The sequence below is a fragment of the Lepisosteus platostomus genome, chromosome 11 (assembly GCF_059453375.1).
Source record: "Lepisosteus platostomus isolate fLepPlt1 chromosome 11, fLepPlt1.hap1, whole genome shotgun sequence".
In the NCBI taxonomy this organism is placed as follows: Eukaryota; Metazoa; Chordata; class Actinopteri; order Semionotiformes; family Lepisosteidae; genus Lepisosteus; species Lepisosteus platostomus.
This window is the reverse complement of record NC_142621.1, coordinates 39,484,803-39,507,508: the sequence shown is the minus strand read 5'-3', so window position 1 is coordinate 39,507,508 and position 22,706 is coordinate 39,484,803.

Below are 22,706 nucleotides of genomic sequence, written 5' to 3'. Positions count from 1 at the left end.
GGATGTATTTTACACTGACCACATAGCAATTTGCTTGACCATTAGGATATATCAAAACTCTAAACGATGTTCCAAGTAAGATCCATACACTTTTATCTTTCAGAGAAAGCAGTGCCAACTAAATTGATAATAAAACACATTTTATCTATTTCACAAGCTATATTGTTTCATCTCAAATTACATAACATGGTCAGAACTTTTGACTTCCTTGACAGATTATATTTGTGCCCAGTTCAGTTTAGAATAACTTTCTCTATATACACATTATTGCTATATTTTTTAATCAACAGAAAAAAAACAATGAACAGTGTTAAGATATTGCAATATGGTAGCAAACAACTTCAAACTTAATTTAAGGATTGTTATTAATAATAGCACGAACAGTGGTTAACATTGGTACCTTGCAATGCTGGGACCTGAATTAATTTGGAGCTTACAGTATATGTTCTTCCTGTGTTTGCATGGGTTTCCTTTGAGTGCTTCAGTTTCCTCTTATAGTCCAAAGAAATGCTGGTAGGTTAATTGGCTTCTAGGAAATTGGGCTCTGGAGTGGGTGTGTGCAAGTTTGTGTGTGCCTTGCGATGGACTGGCGTCCCATCCAGGGTGTATCCTGCCGTGCGCCTGTTTATTTCAGGGATAGGCTCCAGCATCCCCATGACCCTGTATTGCAAGAAGCATTAGAAAATACATGGATGGGTTGCATGAACAGCTCCTGTATTATGTCTCAATAACATTATATAGTTGTAAACAAAATCAAACAAAATCGTTTAATTAAATTCGATAGGAAATTTCACTTTCTTTGCAAACAATTTTGCATTCTTTTTGTTATACCTTTTTCCAGACAACCAATTGAATTGATACAAGACAAATTAGATGTCCCAATATTTGGCAGAAACCCAGTGTAGGAGTAGCGAAACTGTCTTATTGTTAGTCATTCAAGCAGCTCAGGATTGGCTCTTGTTTCTTTATGACAAAACTACTGTCAGTAGATAGAAAACAAGGCTAGAAAGAACGTTGAAAGCCTTATTTTCTTTAATTTGTCAGATTTTATTAAACTACTAAATAGATCAAAAACCTCTGTGAATGCTTTCTCATGGACAGTAGCAGTAATGCAGTAAAATTGCATGCATCACCTTTCCCCCTTAACCATTATGATGAAGAAAAGAAGTGTACAACATGAAACTACCATTATGTAATGACACTTGTTAGAAATTGCAGTGAAGAAAATGAAAAACCTCAATTTCAATAGGTTATAAAATAACTTCTATTTTTTTTACATTAATTTGATTTTGACATAGAACAATTTTGTTCATCAACACCCCCCTCCCATTACCATCTCTTCACACAATATGGAACAGAAAACCTCCCATAATGTAACACTAAACAACAATTCAGCATATTGGTACAACTGGTCGTTTGAAAGACATTACAGGTCGTTAGACATTATAGTATGGTAAGAGTCTGTAGGTTTGAATATTTTGGTTATTACTGACACCTTCTGGTGTGTGAAAGGTACAGGAAAGTATATTAATTTAATTGCCATTCCCTGGAAAAAATGTAAAAAATTGTAGAATCCCCTTCAGGACATTTTATGGCATAAGAGGTGCTAAAGCATTTTGTCTCATACAAAATGCAATACATTTAAAAATTGCTGCCTAAGGCAATTATAAACCTTGTGTAACATAAAATATTAACATTATAAAAAGCACATAATTACATAACTAATGTCATTCAAACTTTAGACTGTTTTTATTATTTAGTACAGTTAAAAAACAGCCATATAGCTGTGTCTATGAATTGAAAAATTAATCACCTGTATACATTTTTTGTTTATTAAAGGTTAATGCTATTTTATTGCGTGTCAAATGGAATCAAATTGAATTTGTTCAGTTTTATAACTAAAATATCCCTTTTGTATGTAGTGTGCGAGATGTAATAAAAAATTCATGCACTTGTTTTTTAGTCACACAGCCATGACTTATTAAAAATAATGTGATGAGCAAGTCCAGCTGTGAAATATAGAGAAGACTTCATAGCAGTGATCAAAAAAACACACACAGTGAGACAGCTGCAAGAAAAAGGGTAATTTTGCTTAAGTTTGCAAATCAGCAAAATTGTTAGGAGAGAATCAGGCAAGCTCTGATGGTAGGGAAGACATCACATACTGTATAAGGGCACAGGGAGTACTGAAAATATGGACGGCCTTTGGCTATTGAAAGTGTTTATGGGGCGTACTGAAATGAAATTTAAAACAGACGGGTGTAGATGTGATAGTTACACAAAACCAGTGTGACAAAGGTAAGATTATTTCGCAAAAGCTAGGGTGACAGCTTAGAAAATGAGAAAGTAAACAGGAAAGGTCACCCCTGCAAAGGTGACAGAAGCAAATAACACAAGGTGTCTCACGTTTCAGAAACATACCTCTTAGTCACATCCAGCTTTTGAAATCCTATGGGTGTACAAACAGATTCACATGGTATGGTTAACTGATACACCTCGCAGCATTCTCCAAAGCTACAGTATTTCAAGGGTTAGAGAACTAATATGAACTAAAACAGTTTGGTGAAATCTTAATTAATGCGGAGAAGAGGGCTATTGGAATGCGTCCTTTAATGAAGAAGTGAGTCTTGGAGCTGCTGGAAAAGTGAAGATGGGGTGGAGGGAGGGATTTGAAAACTAAACAAAAATGCAAGTAAGCAAGAAGTGTGATATTTCTAAGTGAGTAAGCGTGACTGCGTGAAATCAGGGTTTGACTTCCTCCTGACCATTTGTTTAAAACTCCATAGGTGATGCACAGCTGTTTACAGTGCCCAGATGCAAACGAATTTCATTGCACTGATGTCCAAGGAAACAGCAGAGCTATTCGGCATCGACAAAATCATGTGCCAATGAGCCGATGAACTGATAATAATTATTAAATAACTACTATTTTTTTTAAGGATAGATCTTTTATATTGCTTATGTATTGCTTGTGTATACCGACATCTACTGGCATAAATATGATACAGCAATATAATAAAATCCAAGCAAAGAATGTCAATTGCTGCATTTCATATACACTGCCTTTGTAGTATAGGACAAAATAATAGGCCTCATCTGAACTTAATTGTAATCATTACTGATGTCATTTCCTCAAGTGAAAACAAAACTACTACAGATGAGCCACTTTTCTCATTTGCATTAATCTCATGCATCTCTCCTGAATCCCATCTCCTGCTGTGCAGCTGCCCCTTGGTCACTCCTCACTCGGCATGGGGGTCCCAGCCTCCTCATCCTTTGGCTAGGAGGTTGGCCCTTGGCCAAGCAAGTTAAGCCAAATTTACTATAATTAAAACACTCAATGAACATTTTCAATATACTTAATTATTGGGTGTTGTTATTTGTTGTAAAATAGAATAAGGATACTATTTAGCTCACCATCACAATTCTGTTTGTTTAAATGCTCCACTCAATGCACGTTACAGGTAATGGGGATCACCTCCACCACCACCAATGTGCAGCATCCACCTGGATGATGCGACAGCCAGGACGCTCACCACACATCAGCTATCAGTGGGGAGGAGAGCAGAGTAATGAAGCCAATTCATAGATGGGGATTATTAGGAGGCCATGATTGATAAGGGCCAGTGGGAAATTTGGCCAGGATGCCAGGGTTACACTCCTACTCTTTTTGAGAAACGACCACAGAGAGTCAAGATCTCGGTTTTACGTCTCAGCCGAAGGACGTTTACAGTATAGTGTCCCCGTCGCTATACTGGGGCATTAGGACCCACATGGACCGCAGGGTGAGCGCCCCCTGCTGGCCCCACTAACACCTCTTCCAGCAGCAACCTTAGTCTTTCCCAGGAGGTCCCCTATTCAGGTACTGACCAGGCTCACACCTGCTTAGCTTCAGTGGGTTGCCAGTTGTGAGTTGCAGGGTGATATGGCTGCTGGCTTTAATGTTCTCTTCCCAAAAGGGTGACTAAAAATAACCACAATATTGTAAACAAGGTCTTACTGACACAACATATTTCTTTGCAGCCTACAAATGCTGACGCAGCTACCCACTTGAACTTATACTGTATGTCCTTATACTTCCCTTTATTTCAGTTCTACACTTTTCACAACGTTCATACTGTATACTTATTCTCTTCCCCACAAATCCCTAAACAGATTAGAGACAAGTCACTGCATAAATATGTAAATCCTTTTCATGAGTTGCTTCTTAAATTCCTGTACCACCCGGATATTTACAATGTGAAGTTTTGGAACCTGCAAAGTCATGTTTTAGAACTGTCAGACCAGTACCAAATAGTATTTATTATTTTTGAATTGTATTTTTTTACAGCAAAAAATATACCAAAATGAAGACCATTCCAAAAACTTTGGTGGAGCAGTGATTCTAACAGAGATCTTTTTAATCATGCTACCTTAGTCCAAACTTCTCTGTTCTGTTTTATACACATTACCCAACTTTTAATTTGTGTTCATGAATTACCTAGATCTCCCGCAGCTTGTCAAAGGCCCTTTTTTAAATCCAAATATACTGTACTCATATCAATTGCAACTGTTGTATATTCAAAGAAATCTGAGCCGTTCATTAAGCAGAATATACCTTTTGCTAACTGTACTCCAGAAACGTTTTGCAATTCAGTTAATCTAATTTATTTCTCAGAAAAATCTCCAAAACCCTAAATACATTAAAAGTAGACTTAGTAAGAAGAATTATTCGATTCTAGCTGCCAGAACAGGTAATATCTACTGAACAAATATATAACATATATTATGTATAAAATATATAACAAATATCTACTGAACAGATGTAAACATTTTAGGTGTTCTGCACTTAGGACCTGGTTCATGCAGAAGACTTAGGTGTTAAGGTGACAGTGAAAAAGTAAACTGTTTACAGCCTGTCTAATGCCCGAGGTACGGTGAGCCGGACATTCCCTCTGGACTGTGATGCCCTAGCTCTTGGGTCTGTAACACCTACAGTGTCTGCCCCTGTGCCCTGGGGTACAGCACTAGTGGTAACATCCAGACGTTTTCGGTATTACTTCGGTATAAATAATGCTGTGAAAAGCCTTTTAACAGTAATATATAATGTTGCACTGTAAACCACATGGGGGCAGCATATCCTAAGGGCTGCAGATTGTATCAGACAAATTGATTAGCAATGTTTATGGATTAAAACCTATGGAATATTTTGCTGAAAAAACATATTATATATTTGATTGTTTTGACTCGGCTTGCATGTATTTAAAGGAAATTCTATGAATGACTACATTTTATGTTCTAAACTTTTAAAACAGATAAAATAGAGAATATTTTTAGTGTGACATGTTTTCTAGAACAAGAGCATAGAAGATAGTTACAATTGAAAGGATCCATTCCCTCTTCTTGTCCATTCACGTATTTGTAGGTAGATGTACATGTTTAGTTTGCTAAGTGTTTGAAAGGGATGGAAAGGATAGCAATGTTGTAGGATTGTTAATCTTTGCTTTCTGGGCCTTTGACCTGATGAATTCTGTTTGTGTTAGCTTTAGAAGGAGCTTTCTTTTATTACTGGTATGTTTTTTATATTGCCCCCACACCCTGTAAGGTGTACTGAAAGGGAATTTCAATTAAACCATTTTTCTCCCATAGGATTTTAAATGCATACTTAACTACATCAAAACCATACATTCCTAAGTGGGATAACCTGTATTTTCAGAGGAGTATGGCAGTTAAAATATTTGATCTTTCATTGATAGTTTGAATAAAGCTAAAAAACAAATATAATATCACATATATTGAGGGTGAAGATTGCTGTTCTTTAATTCCTCATGATTTCACTGGTGACATTGAAACCTGCTGAAAGTCAGTGATCTGAGTCTCAGTAACACTGGCAATTGGATCGAAGAAAAAAGATCAGTTTGAAAATAATTAACCATTGTGCAATCTAAACACTTTTTATACAACTTATAATAATTGAAGTACTTGATACTGCAGTACTTAAATCTAATTATCAACCCCCTAAAATTGGATTTTTCTGGGAATATATGTCTATGTGCTATCAGATTTAAATTATAAACATAGTTATGTTCAAAAGTTCTTAAAACATAAAATAATTCACTTTTATCTTTGATGTCTTATACTTAGTTTTTGTGCTTACAGTCTGAACTTTTGTTATTATAGGCTATGGACATTGGGTCCTGTGAAGTGCATGTTTATACTGTGCTAAGGAGCTGATAAAGTGAGCATACTTATATTTTCTCCATAAACTGTTTCAGATCAGTATACTGTTTGCACAGGATTTAACACAATTTAACACAATTTTTCCCCAAAACCTCATTTTTTTCATTAAAAGCCAATATGTTTTGCTTTCTTGAGCTGCTTTGTTTTTTTTTTCATAAAGATATTTGAGTAAGTAGGTTATCCCCTCAAGGGGATACTTTATAATCCACTCCAATAAAGAAACTTTGAAAAATGCATCTGTGCTTTCTGGCACAGTGGCTTTACTCTACCTTGCTAGGAAATAATGTCTAACTTACAAAGGGAAAATGCGAGACAAAAGAGAACAGAATGAAGAACATTGCAATTAAAACTTTTAAAGAGGAGTAAATACTTTTAAAATTCTTTGAACATGTTTTTGTAATACCTATACCAATACCAATTACATGTGTAGTTAGTGCCTGAGTTTGACGTCTGCAACAGCTCCTGCAGTCTGAGTGCAAAGCGTGTCAAAACATGCATCCTTTTTAACTGCTTTTTTCAAATACAGGATTGCAGGGGAGCTGGAACCTATCCCAGCCTTCAATGGGTGCAAGGCAGGATATACCTTGGATGGGATGCCAGGCCCCCACAGGCATGTTAAAACAGATAGGACAAAAAGACATACCAGTTTTGTGCTGCAGGGGGTGTGAATGCTCTTCTGTGTTGTGGATCTTGAGTGCTTGGTTTTGTGATTATCAACGTAGTTAAAAAATGGGGTCAGATAGCATGTTCTACAGTGGTACCATGACTCAGTTTGACACCTGTCAGTCACTGATATTTCTGTGGAGTGCAACAGGGCACAAGGTGCATAATAAGAGTATTACTGAATGAGACACGGTTTTTCTGGGCATAAGTGTTAGCTTTCATGTTTTTCTGTGGGTGCCTTCCACAGTACTGGCCAGAGTGAGTGAGTGTATATGATCCCAACTTCCCTCTATGGGAAGGATAGAGGGATATATAAATAAACTAAAGGCTGGAGGAGTCAGAGATCCTGATCACCAATATGGGTATAAATTGTAACACTTGCACTGTGCTGCAATTATGTAATAATTAAGTTGGATTATTACACTTAATCCATGGGATCTAAGCATTCTGTACATTTTTATTTTGCAGCTTGAGCTTAAGCCATTCCTACAGTATGTCTTTGAGTTATGAAGTCTCCCACAGGAGTTTATCATTACAGTATGTTCTTTCAGACTATGTAGATTGGACACAATAATACACTATATTTTTATTTACTTTTATTGTACTTTTATTGTCTTTTCCTTTATTCATGATGTACAGCATCTTTGGGTTTGGAAAGGTGCTTTTTAAATAAAAGTTATTATTATAAGGTGTGCCTGTAATGGTGGCTTGAATCTGGGAGAAAGACTGCATAGGCTGTAATGCCACTGATAGTGTTCCATATTTGTGTGATTGCAGATGTTTTAAAGTGAGGCATAAAGGTTAAAATAGCTAGCTTTTGCATGTACACCCTGCAATGGTTAAAAAGACACACTTTATCTTATTATTCTGTTGTGAAGTTCATGTCTTTCAATTCTCTCACAGTAACCACTAACACCTTGTTTAGCTAAATAAAGGGGTACCTGCTTAAGACATTATGGACAAAGTGTCACATCTTGAATGGGCATGTTAGGACTGGTCATTCTGAAATGTAGGAACACTGTGACGTTCTGACGAAATATTGGATGAAAAACAGATTTCTTTTTTGAATGACATAAAATTGGTTTTACATATTATTGGGGTTATTTGGCATTAGAAATAAGTGTTTGAAAGGAAGGCTCCAGTATGCATAAAGGAAAGGTGGAAACGTTATGCTGTATTTTGTCACTCTGTTCTCATCAATAAAAAAAATGAGAATACAGTTTGTGAATATAATTTGTATGTGTGTTTCTGTGTTTAGTTTGGAGCAAAAACATTTAATGCTTAATCTGGTCAACATGTGATTGAATTTATATAAATCTATAAAACTATAAATGTATAGGCTACTTGCCATACACTTATCATTTAAGATTTTAAGGAGATGTTGTTAGGATGGTTGAAGAAATTTACTATGGAAGAAGTTGTCCCTGAAAAAAAGAAATTAGTTGTGTACTGTTGTGTGTTGTAGAAAGGGTATTGTTGGTTACTCAGTTTTATAAAATAAATACAAATTTGATATAATCTTTATAGTCACTTTGCCTTTTCATTGATCATTGATTTCATTGATCATTGTATCATTGAATATTTAGATGGACATGTCATTGTGTGCCTAAAGACTTTGTGCTAGTTATGGACTGTGGACCTACTGTACCTCTCATGTTTAGGTGTATAGAGACAGAATTTGCTATGCTTTAGGTTTTGTGGTGACCCCACACTTTCATCTGCAAGGCATTCCACAGAGAAATACTCTTCAGTATACTCTTCTCTGTGGTCTCAAGAGTCATTATGAAACAAATTTTCTCAGAGCATTTAAAACTGGGAATAGGTAGCATTTCTTTAGATCTTACATACCAGTCTTACATACCAGTAAAAAAAAGGTCAGGTGAAAACTACCCAACCATGTTGTTGAAGTCAATGTCTTCATTCAAGAAGAGAAGATCAGAGCAATTAGCTCCATTCAAGTAAAAAACATTGGATTGAATGGCCTCCTCTTGTTTGCAACTTTTTTATGTTCCTCTGTTCTAAAAAGTTCACAAAAGGTCTCACATTTGTATCTGACTTTCTCATATGTATAAATCTATTCAGATGGCAATTTCACATTTTACAGAAATCTGCAGTCAGTGCTCGAGCAAAAGCAGCAGAATATATCAGAGAGATGTCAGATTTGCTTGCCTTTTAACATTCAGCCACACCTTTTGGCATCAGGCACATAACTTTTACCAAAGTCAATTATATAGCTAGCAATGTTGTCTGCATCAGGTATTAGCCCTTAGATCTCCCTGAGTTTTACGCTCTGACTGTTAATTTACTAAAGGCCCTATTCTGAGTGGAAATCAAAGACTGAACTAATCTGAAGGGACTAGTGCAGAAAAGTGGCAAGATAGGGGTGAGCATTCTTATTAAAAGCTGCCAGACTCACAGATATGGCCTGGTTTAGGAGGACAGATTGTTAATTGCTCATAGTAATGGCTCCCTTATGTCTTGTCAGGAGTCCCGCGTGTCAATCAATGGGAAGTCTCATTACATCAGGAACTGTTTTCTATCTGTCAGAGTGAAAAGCTGTTTTGGATGTCTTCTTGAAGTCTCCGCCAATCTCAGATTAAAAAAATGCATTAACAGCACAAAACAGTCGGTGAAATCGAGATCAAAGCTACATGATAGAAATGCGATAATTTTTCCAGTGCTATGAAACTCTCATCTTAAAGTCAGTAATCCATAGAAATCCACACAAAAAGTTAAAACTTTGGTATATAGGGTATTTACTTAGTCTACAGAATACATTGGGATGCATTCTGCAAGCTAAGGGTCAGTTTTCTTTATGTCAGACTGTATTAGTTGGATATGTTGAAGAAAATACAGCTCAATTGAAAAATGATGACTTACTGCCTGGTTCTGCATATAAATAAAATGGTTTCTCTGTTGTAAGTTTGCAATGTCCTTTTTCTTAACACACTCTCTCAAACAAAATGCATATGCCATATTAGAAGGAGATAAGGACAGGAATTTCTGGGGCGTTCAGAATTGGAGAGTGCATTGGCATAAACTACCTACTGCAAGGGATTAGTCAAGTGGACAGTTGAGCCAGTTTTAATTGGAACTTAAAGCTGACATGTATGTTTAGAATATAAAGAAGCCCAAAGGCACTCCAATGGTTTGTTGCATCAACCATTACATATATTCACAAGGAATCTCTGCATGTACTACAGATTGAGACAAGGCAAAATCCTAATATAAAGATTTAGGATGTGTTTAGACCAGTGGAAATATGTAATATGACATAAGTATTTTGCTACACACTGTGGTCCTTGTTGGACTTAATTGTTCTTCAGGGGTTTTAAGAGCTGTAATACAATCATGCTTGGAGCCAGATGTATTCAGGAAATGCCATCACTGAAGGGTTGAAATGTATTTTCAAAAATGGGAAAATGTAGTCACATTGATCATTCTTTATGTTCCTTCTATAAATATGGAGCAATTCATACCAAAACAAGGCAGCAATTTCGTTACATGCATAACAACCTTTTTTGTGGATATTTTGTTTACTAGTTTAAAATTTTGAAAAACTGAACAAAAATCAAAGAAACATAACACAGAAACAGTTCCCTTCACTGCACACTTCTTCTCATCCCCCAGCAAACTCTATAAAAGGTTCCATTTATGGACTCTAGCATACCACAGACTTCAAAGGAGCTTCATATATATCTATGAACGATGCACAAAAAACATTAATCTTGAGAAGTCCCTTTCAATCATTTTGAATGGGTTCACAAACAATATGCTTTGTTGTCTTCAGTTATAATCTGAAAGTTATTCTTAATACAGTGGCTTTGTACATTAAATGTTGTCACACTCTTTGGTCTAAGCATAAAGAAGGGAATACCATTGTTAGGAATCCCTGGTAGGAAGATACACGGATCCTGTGCAGACGCAGGCACGGGTGATAGATGAGGCAGGCGAACAAACCAAAACGAGAGGCAAGGTCGTAGTCAAAAGGCGAAAGGCAAGTCGTAATCCAGGAAGTTCTCCGGTAGCAGACAGTCCGAGGCGAGAGGCGAGGTGCAAAGTCGAAAAGGCAGAAGGGGAATCCAAAATCCAGAATAAACGTGGTACGGGGAAAAACGCCAGGTAGAGCTCTCAAGGAGTAGACTCAATACCGAGCAGTGGGAAACAGGTGAAGAGGGTATAAATAGCAGTGCGCACCGCACTGTGAGTGTGCGCAGGTGGTTTAACTCGTGCGGCGGCGTTTGTTAATAATCACCCGCTGCTGGGGCTGATTAGCTCGCTTACGATTTGGTCTTGACTGCCTGGTGGTCGTTACAGTACCCCCCCCCTTCGCGGGCGGCTCCCGACGCCCGAGACGGCCGATCGGGATAGTCCCTGTGGAAGTCTCCGATTAGCGTAGGGTCCAAAATATCCCTCTCCGGAACCCACGATCTTTCTTCAGGGCCATAACCCTCCCAGTCAACCAGATACTGAAGGGTGCCATGGTTCCATCTAGAGTCGAGGATCTTGTGGACTGTATATGCCTGGTGCCCCCGAATGCGACGCGGGGTTGGCGGGCGACGTTGGAGAGCCGCAAAAGGTGAGCGGTAGAAGGGTTTCAGGAGGGAGACGTGGAAAGACGGGTGGATTTTAAGGGTGGAGGGAAGTGCAAGACGGAAGGTAACTGGGGTGATCCGGGAGAGTATCCTGAAGGGGCCGATATACCTAGGCCCGAGCTTCTTGGAAGGCAGGTGTAGAGGTAGGTTCCTTGTTGAAAGCCAAACAAACTGTCCTCTGCGAAAACGTGGGGCTGGTCTGCGGTGTCGGTTTGCGAATTTGGCCTGGCGCTGGGTTGACTTGGTGAGAGCCGTCCTCGCCATTCTCCAGGTCCTGCGCAGCTTGGAAATATATTGACGTACCGACAGCACAGCCGTGTCCGGAGGGGTGGCAGGAATGAGAGTGGGTTGATAACCTAGTGAACAGAGGAAGGGAGAGAGGCCTGTGGAGGAGGAGGTAAGAGAATTATGGGCATATTCTGCCCAGGGAAGTAGCGATGACCAGTCATCCTGCGAGTTGGAAGTGAAGGCTCTCAAAAAGGTAAGGAGACTTTGGTTGGTCCGTTCCACCTGACCGTTGGCCTCAGGATGATAACCCGAAGTCAGAGATACATGGGTACCTAAAGCTTGGCAGAACGCTTTCCAAAAGGCCGAGACAAATTGAGGTCCCCTGTCTGAGACCACATCGTTGGGCAACCCATGTATGGCGCAGGTGGTTTAACTCGTGCGGCGGCGTTTGTTAATAATCACCCGCTGCTGGGGCTGATTAGCTCGCTTACGATTTGATCTTGACTGCCTGGTGGTCGTGACAACCATAGAACCTTAAAGAATATAATTGCAAACCATGAAGCTTTAGCATCTGTTTAGTAACAAAACACAAAAAATAATTAATTTGAGACCATAGTTCAACTGCAAAGATTAAATTACCTAAACATTTATGGGAGTAGCTCAAGGGGAATGGTACAAACACAGTTTGGCAATAACCTTACCCCTTGAACTAAGCTACTGTATCTTGTTGTGTCTTTAATAAATATTGGGCAGCGAGAAAGGAAAGCTAAGTCTGAGTCAGAGGTTTTCTTGCACAGTACATGTTGACAAGTTGTTGAAGTGATAACCTACAAGACATAAAACATCCTCTGGGAAATCTTGAATGAATGTCAATGGAACGGATTACAGAGTGACAGTGTTGCAGACACTGTGTTTGGACATAGCATTTGAGCGCAACTCAAGAACAAAAACAGAAAATCCTCAACAGCTTGGTAAATCAGAGAAAAAGGTCACATCCTAATGGAAGGAAAACAGAAGAGGACAAAAGATTGTTTGCTGTAAAGCGCACTATTAAACATGGCAAATATGGAGATGTAAAACAAACACTAAGAAATAGTATATTATATATCGTTAATTTAAAAGAAGTAAACTGAGGGAGGTGAAGTTTTCATTACATAAAGTAATGGTTAACTAGTGTGTTTAATAGAACATTTGTTTAAAAAGTGCTATTTACTATTTGATTAAATTTATTGACTCTTATTCCTGAATTCATGTTAATGTTAGGTTTGGCTTTAAACTTTAAAATGTGTGTTTTATATTATTAAGTGCTGCTGTGGAATTTTGCGTTATATGTTATGTAGACATATGTGTCTTTCCAAAATAACTGATGAAATGAGAAAGGCAATTGAATTCAAAGCATAATTTTTAATGTTTGAAATGCTTTACAATTCCTAGGTGTGATGAAAAGAGTCGTTTAAGTGTTATTTGCATAACACTTTTATAACATACTGAGTTTTATTTGCATTCATATCATTGAGTTTGTTTCTCTTTAGTAATAGTTTTCTTTTGCAATATTTTAAAATAATAATCATGATATAATCTAATTTTGTTATTATTTGCCCTTGCATGGCAATTGCCTGGTCTTTTGAACCTACTGTACAGTATGTTTTGTTTATAATAAACATTTGATAGACTGGAATTGTATTCTCAGGTGAAGACTTTTGGTGACAAATGGTGAGTTAAGTGTGTGAGTTAAGGATCAAAGCTGTCCTTTAATTATGTAGATCTTTTACAATTATTTTTTGTAATTTCAGGAGGATATTTCAATAGGTAGTGCATTTAAAAGGAAAAGAATCTTAAAACTGTCATGCAGAGTATAGGTTTGAAGAGGTCATTTGTGAGAGTGAGACTCACTTTGGTCTCCTACCCAGACTTCCATTTCTCCAACAAAGAATGAGACAGCTGAGATTTACAGGCTTCTATATCTGTCTCTTCTAGCACAGTAATGTGAGATTGTAAAGTCGGGTGCCAATTTACGCCCAATTTAATGGATAGCATTTTTGATTTGGACACTTGTCTAGCAGAAGCTGGGCTGAGTCACAGAGCAGAATTGAATGCTCCAGAGATTACCAGATCGATGCTGTAAACTCTAGGTCTTGACTATAAAAGCTTTTCTGGGGAGGAGTGGCATCAGGCCACTGATGTGCTTCACATTCTGCCCATTGTGCAAGCAGCATCAGTTTTGGTGTCACAATTTTATGGTGTCAGGTAACCCTGAAAAAATGTGGCATTTGTTGGCTACTGTATGTCCAAACATAATAAATTAGAGTAAACTGCTAAAGCCTAAAAAGTTTGATGTGAAGATATGCTTATATATTTTCCACAATGGGACACTGTGAATCCGTAAAACCCACACACTAATACAACTGCAGTGAACGTCCTATTATTCTCTTTACAAAACTGTTAATTGGAATCCTAGGAACGTTACTTAAGCTAAACTAGATCTGTAAACTAAATGTGTAATCAAGAAGTAGGACACCACTGTTAAACAAATCTTCTTGCTTAAATAAAACTCCTTTTATTTAACATTCATCTTTCCTTGTATTAATTCCAGAACAGATTTCTGCTCTTTTGAAGAAAAAGCGACATATGAATTATAGATAAACGATGAACTGAAGTGTTTCATATCTGATAAAAAATGACCCCTATATACTGTGCAAGCCACAAAGACTTTTCTTTGCTTTGAATACACATGGATATTATCTGAGCTTTACACAATTCTTAACCAATAGCATGCAAAAAAAACTTTTCCTAAAAGTCTATTATAAATCTGTAGTATCACCAAAGAGCTAAATATTTTTCACATCTGAAAAGGAATGTTGACGCAGCAATAGATTTAAATCTATGTAATCATTCCTCTGTTATCCTACAGAAAAATACTCCATGCATGAAGCACTTTTGGGGATCAATGTGTTTCCAGAAGGAATCGTATTTAAAATTAAAAGCTTGGAACCGAGTCTTAACAATATCATAATCTCTCTAAAAGTAAAGATTAAATTACTTTCTGTTTGTTAAAATATCCCTGGCAATTTTATAGCATTTATAGCTGATATTATACCGTGACGGATTAGCAGACACCTTTATCCTTAGCCTCAGGTGGTCAAATCGGGAAGGAAATGAATAACAAAAGAGCTAAGATGATATAGAAAATGTGTGGTAATAGATTCAATAAAATTCACGAGATTGATTATACTCAAATGTCTTGCAGTGTTATATGACAATAAGCTTTTTTTGTCTTGAACTGAAACAAAAAGAGTGACCTGGCATGGCTGCTGCTTATCTAGCTCCTTACTTCTTCTAATTAATAGCACAGACATGAATTACATAAAGATGTACACAATCAAACGCTGGGATGACTACATTGTAAAGGTCCTAGGTGTATATACTGTATGAGTTAAAATAAATGACAACAAAAAAACAACCATTCACTCTATAAACGATTCACTCTATAAAGTAAACAGAGCCAAAGATCAATTGTGAGATTGTTTCCATTACAGGACCAAAAGTGTTTCGAATTTATATCTCACTGAAGAAATCATGGTATTGGAGTTTGGGTCTAACTTAATAAATGAGAAGAGAAGTAGGTATTACAATATTTATTATATACATGGAGGGATGCACATTTGTAGCAGATGGTTTTTGGTCTAGACATTTTAAGATGCAACATCTTTGCCCTCCAGACTCAGTAAGTTCTACTGACACTGACTCACCCTCCAGCCTTAATTTCCCTAAGGACCTATGGTCTTAACATGGATGCACTCCACACAGGGATAAAATCAGACACCATGTTAACCTGTTATCACAGGCAGTTGAGCTCTAAGTCTTAGGAGATTATTTTTTGTCTCTAAAATCGATTTAAAAATCATTCAGCTGTATATATATGTGTATGTATGTAGACATACAGTATAAGCAGAGCTATATGGATGGATAAATGCAGATTAGATAGCTTCTAAGATTAGAAAGTGCTGTCTGTATACTTTCAAACTTGGTAAACCAAGTATAAAAAATGTAGTAGTAATAGTGATGAATAAAATGGTCCAAATGTCTGTACGTCTGTCCTATGCATTGTTCTTAGTGACTGATGAGTATTTTTCACTTTACTGTATGTTTATGTGTACTGTATGAATTTAAATGGTGAAGTATGTCTGATCACACAGAGATTGATTTCAATCTGAAAATGAGAAAGGATAAAACGTTTTGACTGCAGAACCTGCTTGTCATTCATTACGTATCAATCCATCTGTCCTTTTGTCCATTTTCTAACCACTTCCAATTCAGGGACATGGGGGAACCAGAGTTTAATACAGAATGCAAGCCATGATACACCCTGGATGGGATGCCAGTCCACTGCAGGACACAAGCACAGACATGCACTCTCTCACACCAGTTTTCCAAGTAGCCAAGTAACCTACCAGTATGTTTTTGGACTATGGGAGGGAAGTAGAGCACTCGGAGGAAACAAAGGCAAACACAAACTCCTTGCAGATTGCACCTCAGACCTGGAATTGAACCCAGAGCCCCAGGGCACATCTACAGTACATTCATTTTTAGTACGTAAATTCAAATGTTGTCACGGAAGTCATAAAATACAGAAAAAAATGTGCAAAAATGGTTATTTACTTAAAGATCTCTCTGCAGGAAAACAATGTTCACAAAAAGAGAAAAAAGAAAATTAATCAAACAAAAAAATAGCAGCCTGTGGTCCTGAAACTGAAAACTGAAAGCTCTACCTCTAGATCCTATGGAATGACAGAAACCTCGATTTATTGTCACAGAAGCCTGACCCGTAGTAAAGACCCTATGCGGACGGTATAATCTGGAAGTGGCTGGAGAAGGACAAAAGGGAAAACATGGCAAGGATCAGGACGGTATGACAGACAGGGGGGCAGTGATGGCAGTGATCCGGTGTTCAGGGGGCGTATAGATCTAGTCCAGAGGGAAGTCCAAAAGGGGAAACAGGGCACAGTCCAAGGTCCAGGTACCGGGAGATCCATCCAGACAAAAACAGGGTAAAGGGATCCAGGAACATGGAAAATAAAACCATAACGGAGCAAGGCACTCCGAACCCCAGACTCAGATGGTCAGGTCGCCTGGGTAAAAGGCCTTGCCCTCGGGCTTCTGCTGAGCCCGGTGGATAGGCGAGCCTTCAGACGTCTTCCAATACTGAGCGACGAAAAGCAGAGACGCCAAACTTAAATAATAAAAAAGGTAACAAGACACAGGTGTAGGAACTTAAACTAACGGGAATACAAAAGGGTAGGAGCGCCCTCTAGAGGAGGGAAGACAATTGTGATAGTTCTTTAATCCTGATATACTATAATAATACTATTAGTACTACTACTACTAATAATTCCTTACACTTATATAGCGCTTTTCTGGATGCACCACTCAAAGCGCTTTACATGTAATGGGGACTCCCCTCCACCAATACCAATGTGCAGCATCCACCTGGTTGATGCAACAGCTGCCATAATGCACCCGTACGCTCACCACACATCAGTTATCAGTGGGAAGGAGAACAGAGTAATGAAGCCAATTCATAGATGAGGATTATTAGGAGGCCATAATTGGTAAAGGACAATGGGAAACTTGGCCAAGACACCGAGGTAACAACCCTATTCTTTCCAAGAAATGCCCTGGGATTTTAATGATAGGTGTGAGCTGTGGGGCGATATGGCTGCTGGCTGATTTAAGATGAAATGCAGGAACAAACAGATAAGAACAAGAATGTGTAAACATAACACGTAAGACAGATACAAACAACCAATACATAGATAAGCGTGGTTATAATAATATATATAATATGAAGTACAACTGTTCCAGAATGAGGACAACAGGTGAACAAGGGAAACAGTTTGTGATAGAGATCAGCAGAGATCGTATGAGCCCTTTATCACAATACATTTTCATAATATTGCAAGCTTTCAAAATATGAGAGGTGTGGTTCTTAAATTGAAAGCGATAATTCATAATATATATTCATCTTCGGTGTCATATGGGGCACTACCTCATTTTGTCAGTGATATGCGGTGGAATGTTTTTTCTGAGCAGGGTGGCACAATAATACCTTTTAACAAGTGAAAAGTGTTTAAAAGTTGGCACTTTCTGTGTAAATGAAGTACAAATAGTATCTAAAAATGTTTTTTACAGATAATGCATTACAATACATGCTAGGGACGGATATGCGAATGCAATACATTGAAATGCTTTGTGCTTGACATCATGCGGTCAAGTTTAATTTTCGTAAGTGGAACATTTAGGTAGCACGTGGTAGTTCCAAAGGTGTGTTAGATCAGTAAATATGATACCTATGTTTGCAAAAACTATACGTTTTCTACAATGAAACATACTGTACAATTTGTTATCACATTTGTGCTGTCTGACATCTACAGTAGAAGAGCATTTCTGTGCATGTTTTAAGACAGACTTCTATTCAATTTTTTATTACCCATTCTGTAACAAGTTTTGCATTACTTTTAAATAAATTGTTTTGTCATAAAGTGTCCACAGCATCATCTTATCACCCTGATTATTTCAAGTACCACAAGTTACAGTTACCTGTGAAATTGAAATACTACATTGTACAAAAGTAATTATTTTCTGTAGGTTGCCTTGGAAAAAGGTGTCAAATAAATGCGTCAAGCCATCTTCATGCTGCGTAATTCAATTTCATTTTCCTTTTTTAATTTTATTTAGGAATAAAATTTAGAGCTTTAGATGTGTCCAGACTGATAACTAACCATATGCTCAAAGCAGTGGCTCCAGCCATATTAGAATAAAGGGCTCACATATACCGGTGCCAAATGTATCTGGTTCTTATTAGTTTTCTATTTTTTTTTTCTGACTGGCACATTATATTTTTGAGAGGTTTTTAATATGGTTGTGCTTTCACATCATATGGTTTAGCGCTGTTGTGTCTAACACCTCCTCATCACCTTTTAATTCAAAGTAAACTTCTTTCGCATTGTCCAGTAATAAGGTGTGTTTCATCTCAATCTGGTTTCATGAGGAGTTTTGAAATCCTAACACAGTAGTTCCAGGAGGAACAAAGGAGAACACTTTGCTAGTGGAGCAGTTTGAGGGGATTAGGTTGGCAGTACCTTACACAGTTTAAACATGTGAGAAAACATTAATCAATGCTTCTCTTTTCTAGAACTGACATTTAATATGTTTAATTAAATCTAGTTTTTGTTCTGGTCTGATACCTCTTAGTCCAGTGTGGAACTATTACAGTATGTATGTGTAAAGAAATTGAATGTGTTTTTGGTCAAGCTCAATTCATTTATTCTCAGAAACACACAATTTGTACTGGAGGTTGCCAGCAAGTGGGGCAGGCAGCTGTCACAGCTGATGACCCAGCTCAGGGTTAAAGTGCGCTGAAATGAAGACAGAGCTGCCCTTTGGCTGAAACCTCCCAAGGTCAGACACATTTAGTTAACATTATAGATCTCAAGGCTTTCTTTCAAACTCTGAAAACAGGTCAATAAAGCTGAAATTCCTTACTGTCTACCCTTGTCACCCTCTGGTGGAAAAAAAGCTAGTCTCTGATTCCAATCCATCATTCTCAAGGTCAATGCTGCAAATGAGAAGCATCTTGTAGATGGGGTTGTTACCACCAGGTAAATGAAGGGATGTGAGTGAGTAGTGCTCAGCTGTCAGCAGGGTTTTCTCCTAGATGCATCGTCTACTGCTGTGCATCATGCTCTGTCATATACACACACACATTTAAACTGACAGGAGGCTAAGGCTTGTCATTTTTGTGATGTCATAAATCACCCGAAAGACAAGAAGTTCTGGCAGATGAGGCTGAACCTGATGCATTCTTTCACTAGAACAAGAGTGAACAGTGTGGGTCAGGTCAACATAGCTTCTTAAATATTGCGGACAGGTATTATGTTGACCACCCACATATTCCTCCAGTTTACTGTAGCTGAGCAGCTGTCAGTTTCAGCTTTTGATGGCTGTTTATACAGCAGCTGTAAAACTAGTCAGACATGAAGATGTGTCTTATTTAGCCAAATACAATAACATAGCATCCTACTGTATATATTATATACTGTATACAACTTTACCAATCTCTGTCTAAAGTTTATAACCTTACAACACTTGGTCTATTTCCTTCCTTCTTAGATGGAATAAACATAGGAAGAAATCCAATTTAACAACTGATTAATTCTACATTTAACACAGGATAAATAAAAATCATAACAGTCAATGTAGCTATTAGATAGTAGACCAATTTATAACTGGCACATTTGGCCTGGCCCTGCTTCTTTGGGAAAATAGCTGCACCCCACACAGATCTTTTCTTTCTAAAAGGCAATCAGAGGCTTGCTTGACCCGACTGACGCAAATGCTGCCCTTCTCCATGCCTATCAAAGATACATTTTAAACCTCTTTAGAATCTGGAATCTACAATGAGGAGTGCACAGGAGCACTTTGGCCAATACACATGATTACTCAGACACTCAGAAAATGTCCTTCTTTTGTCTGATTTTCTTTGAAGAGGCTTTTTGTTTGGTTGGTTTTATTTTTAAACCCTTATGGAAATGCGTAGGACTAAATAAATGTGACTGGTTCAGTAATACATAGTCACCAAAACCATTACAGCTGATCTAGTTTAGAGTGTAGTCAATAGCTGTTATTTCTAATACTTGGCACAAGAATAATTATGATATTCTTTCTGAAGTTAAAACTGCATACTCTGTTCTATTATTTCTTCTATGAAACGCATTGTCACTTATGTTAAAAACAGTAACAAAAGTTACACAGGTTTAGCATGTCACTTGATAACGCCACACAAGAAAGTGCAGAAAAAGTAAGGTAAGACAAATTTGCCATTCTGAATTTTCATCCCATTATTTTCAAAAGGGAAGATTAGGAAAATTTTTCCACCCTGAGAGAGAGTCTGTATTAGCCACTGTATGACAAGACATTAGCACTGTGTTCTGCATACCTCATGTGAAATAACAAGATTACATATGACATTGCTATTACTTCTAATTAATAGCAGCTGCTGATTAATTGGCAGGTTGCTTGTGTCTAATTTTCTTATAGATTCTACTGATTTTTCCATCTGCAAAAACAAGATCAATGGATGTGCTATCATGATAGAATGTTAAGATTGCATCAGGAGATTTCTTTGTGTAGGTTCAATTTGCAACATTCTTCATGTGCTCTTTTCTCTTGTAGGCTTTTTGTTTGAAGTCTCATTGATTTTTGCCTCAAAATGTTGTCAATGTATTTCTGCCTTGATGTTATGCAGATTACACAATGTCAGTCTGTTAGTTTTCAAGAGCAGTCAAGGTTATCAGATCTATGGCTCCTCTATCTACAGTAGGTGTACTGTTTTTCATATTTTGCAACACTTTTAAATTGCCTCAAGTGGCAGATAAATAAAAGCCTTACATTCATCTCTGAAGACAATATAAACTCTCAATTTTTCAGTTCATTGACTTATTTGGATGTCACCATGATGAAATCTGCTTTTTAAGTGCTTTGTGGTATGCATAAGTGAAATATTTTATCTCCAAGATAATGAAATGACTGTGAAAACTATTCAATTTTTATCATTATAAAATATACACACATACTTATAATCCCTTTTTATAGTTTTAATGTGAAGTTCTTAGTCAGACATTAACTTCATCCCACTTTCCACCCACACTTTAGGTAAAAAAAAATACAAGGAATGAACAACAAGAGGATAGATGTAAACTGTTGATTTAGAAAGAACATCCAATAAATATAATGAAATTGTTCCATTCTGCAAACACTTCAATGTATTGCTATGAAGGCATGTGCAATGTTCACATCTACAAGCAGATTCTATATTTCAGATGTACATCTGATTCAACAATAGCAGGGAAATCTTGATTATAGTTCTTTTCCATAGTGAAATATACTTTGACTAATGCATAGAAGATAACTTTTAGTTATATTACTGTTAGTTAAAACTAAACTGAAAGGAAATGGTAGCTTTCAGTTTTCCAGTGGAGAAAAGTTCTTGAATGTGATTAATATACTGACAAGCATTAAAAATACAACAAATTCTAATGCTTACAATACTCATTTGATGCATTTTATTGCCTCTCTATGGTTTAATCCTACATATTAGTTTATTAATTCAAATTAACCTTTTATAAAGCACATATTGAACATGCTGTGTATAAATGTAAATATAAATGTCAAATGAGTTATCCTTACTCTATGGAAGATTATAAAATAAGAACTGAAATTTGCTATGCTGAGAAGAAACCAAAATCAACAAATACAGTAAAAACGGTAGTTATCTAAATAAAACCGATCAAGGCAAAAAGAGGAAATACAGTACATTCACTAAGGAAAAGTAACATATTCATGAAACTGATAAGATGAGGAGAGAAAAACTCTAAAAAATATGTGCTTTGAGTTAAAACAAGAAGATGGATGATAAAGTGTGGAATTAGAAAAAAATATTATAGACATGGAAGTTTTTTTTAGTTAGTTCTAAGATTAACCATATGGAAAATAGCCAATAGTCTGACAAAAGCTTTTGAAGTTCCTAAAATAAAACACATCTGTTCTTCTGCAGATTATTAGTGATAACAGCAAATGGTAAGAAAATTTAATGTTGATAATATGGTAATAACATGGTAATAACAATAGTATTAACAGCAAATGGTGAAAGACTAAACTTGTACAGCAACAATGGATGTTGCTCAGAAGATTATTTTTATATGAAGTTTGCATTTAAGTGACAAGGCAACATGTTCTTGCTATTATATCACAAGGAAATGCATCACATTTTCTCTTGATATGATATATTATCCTAAGTAAATATTCCTTATGAACCCTTATTAGTTTTAAGTTTTAAGTGCAGGATGGGTGGATGGATGTACACTAGATTGCGTTTTGCAGTTCAGCCCTACCACAACTTTCCACTTCTTTTCAATTCTCATGTTCAAATTCATGAAATTGAGA